Here is a 3409-nt window from a genome sequence, read left to right as displayed (position 1 = left end):
ATTATTATTATTATTATTATTATTATTATTATTACATTTCTATGCCGCCCCTTGCCGAAGCCTCGGGGTGGCTTACAACACAATAAAATACATTGAAATACAATAGAACATAATAAATTACCACTAAATACAAAAATACAAAAAATACACTGAGATACAAACAATAATATAAACTTATCACAGTGTCTGAAATTTGAGATATGGGCATTATATTATCCTTCTTTCTGAAAAGGATGATCTCTTCCATTAGCATGGCCTTGAGGGAACTACAGCTGCTACGGAAAACTGGAATAAAAAGTGATAGGGGTTTCATTTCTCAGGGGAAAAGATGCCTTAATTTGCGTGCAATTATCCCTCAAACACGTTTGCATGAATGACGTCATTGAGTGTTTGGCACAGAGCTCAAAAGCAGCCTGAAAATTGGGCAACAGAGGAGTGACTTCAAAGGAGAGGGGAAATGCTTGCAAGATAATCATCCATCCTCTTTTATCGGGGATACAGTGAACCCAAATTAGGTTTTTACTTCTCTGTGCTCTGCCAACATTTGTATAATCCGGTGAAGTCCTGGTTCTCCAGCGGGCTGCTCCTGTTACAGTAAGACTATTCTTAGGTCCAACAGGAAAGCGCCTGCGAGACAGAAGTAGCCCAAAAAGCCTCTAAGGTTCAGGCCTCGTGTTTTCATGTGAACGACTTCAGTCAAAACACCTTGGAAATACAGATCAGGCACCGCAAACCCCTGGAACTTAACTTTTCTCCTATCTTTCCTTCAGGTGCCTGAGGGACTAACGTCCCCCATTCCCATTTTATCATCTCCATAATCCTGTAGAATCAGTTAAGCTGAGTGAGAGTGAATGGCTGCAAGTGACTTTTAGGGATGAGTGAAATTTTGGGTGTGGGTTCCCCTATTCTTGGAACAACACCCTGCATACTTTACCACACGGTGAAGCACAATGTTTCTCATGATTTGATGCATAATGTTTACGCCTTTGACCCAGCTGTCGAAACTCAATAATTTATTACTAAGCCTTCGTACATTTAGACAGAATAGTTGTCTGCTCTTCACCTGCTTACCTTGGCCTCAGGTAGCTTTCTTCTGACAATTTTTAGACCATAAGGGCGGGAAGCTTTGTCTATCCAGGGAAAGAACCAACTATCTTAACTACTTGGTCAAGAATCAGTATTGTTTGAGAGAGACATTACACCAGCCACGTGATAGCTAAATGCCTAAGGCTGCACTCCCATGATATTTAGACACACACCCTGCATTTTCCAGCACACTCCAGCCCATTATTTTGGAATACCCACAGCTTTTTCTTTTCACAAACCTGCATAGGATTGTGCCTTAAAACAAAAGGGAGACTCTAAAGAACTCAGGAGAGTTCCTTAGTGTCACAGGATGGACTCCAACAGTGTTCCAGTTTCTATTCTCAGCCTTCTGAAAAATAATTTAATCCGAAAATTGAGTATTCTGTTGATGTCAGCGGTTATGAATTCTTTTGTCCATCAGTGTAGGTTCCCCCCTCCATGAAAAAGAATTTATTCAATAGAACTGAGAGCACGTCCTAATTAACTTTAGATAAAATTTTGGTGAAACTCACCATAAAAAATAAATTTGGAAAAATGATACACCTGATGAAGATTAAGGACTCCTGGAGGAGCAGTGGAATAAACAGAGGCAAGCTGAATAAGCAAACAGAAGACTGTTAGAAGAATTTAATGCTAGGTGGAAATTTTACCATGTTCAGCATTACTAATATGACCTATAAAGCCCTAAACGGCTTAGGTCCTGGCTACCTGAACGAGCGCTTATGTCCGTATATGCCCGACCGCCCTTTGAGATCTGCGGGAGAGTCCCTTCTCCGGGAACCCTCCATGAAAGAAATTAGGAGAGTAAGTACCCGGAGGAGAGCTTTCTCTGCGGTGGCGCCCAACCTATGGAATTCACTCCCCAAAGAGGTCCGCCTGGCACCGTCGTTACTGGTTTTTCGGCGCCAGGTAAAGACCTTTTTATTTCAACATCATTTCAATTGTTAAAACATATGATCTGGCCAGGGCAACTTCTTCTTCCTTCTCTTTCTCCCCCTATATTTTTATTTTATACTGATAATTTTAATTTTATATTTGTAAATCAATGTATTTTTTGTATTTTTGTATTTAATGGTAATTTATTATGTGCTATTGTATTTCAATGTATTTTATCATGTTGTAAGCCGCCCCAAGGTTTCGGCAAGGGGCGGCATAGAAATGTTATAATAATAATAATAATAATAATAATAATAATAATAGCATTAAAGGGCAGTTGGGGGGGGGAAGCAGAGGCTTTGAGATGATTGGAATATTTGTTGCTGTATAGAGTAATGATTTCGTTTCTGATAAACTCACAGCGTTGAAAGACCAAGATAGATAATCTGGAGGTTTGGATGCGTAGGTTGCATTTGTTTAGAATTCCCTCGGCAACTTTGTTCATTGCTGTTTGTTTGTTTTAGTTTGCTTCATTTCCTATTCCTTACGCATTTGTTTATTTTCTGAACAAAAAAAGAGGGCGGAGGAGGAACGACTGTCTGATCTACCGCACAGGGCTGTTGCAAGGAAAACACACGTTGGGCGAGTCCCCTTCAGTGTACCTTGCAGGGTTGTTGTGTGAACACCCCGTGCCCCACCCTGAACTCTTCTGGAGGAGGGGTGGGATTTAAATGTTAAATATAGGAGCTGTGCTTTGGTTTTAAAGTTATAAAGCTGCACTTTGATTTTGGAAAGCAGCAAGTTCTGTTAGTTGACAATAATTCACTCAATGTTAGCTTAGCGATTCGCGCTATTATTTGTGCTCTTTCCAGTACCTTCATATTTCACTTTCAATGTCCTTCTGAATCCTTAAGATTTAAAATAGCTAAATATTTAAAAATTCAAGAAAAATGGCCTTCAACTCCCAGCATGCCCCTGGCTGGAGCATGCTGGGAGTTTGAGGCCTTTCTCTGTCTAAACTTCCACAGGTTTGTGCCTTTATTTTATTTTTATTGCACGGCCTTTCAGTTTTAGTGTTGTGCTTGAACATTTTTACGGGACTTCACGTTGCAATTGCTGGTGTCGATGGCTGCGACCCGCCACGGGAGCGCCGGCTCTTTGGGAGCATGGAAATGCAATGAAGAAATATCTGCACTGGCACTTCGTGCGGAGAGCAACTGCTGCTGCATTTTGCACGCACTGCCATCGCGCGCACGGGCCGGTCGGCCAGGCCGCCACCTGCTCCGCCAAAAGCGACTTTCCGAGCTAAAATCTTCCGCGAGCTCCCGGGACCGTTCCGTGCACGAGCTTCGCTCAGCGATTGGCTGGGCGGCCCGCCAATCGGGCTTCTCGGGCGGGCCTAAGGGAGCCCGATTCCGCCGCGGATTGGCGGGCCGCGATCGCGCGG

The sequence above is a fragment of the Varanus komodoensis genome, unplaced genomic scaffold, assembly GCF_004798865.1.
Source record: "Varanus komodoensis strain SLA01 unplaced genomic scaffold, ASM479886v1 scaffold55, whole genome shotgun sequence".
NCBI classification, from domain to species: Eukaryota; Metazoa; Chordata; class Lepidosauria; order Squamata; family Varanidae; genus Varanus; species Varanus komodoensis.
The sequence above is the reverse complement of the archived record's forward strand: the minus strand, read 5'-3'. Positions refer to the sequence as shown.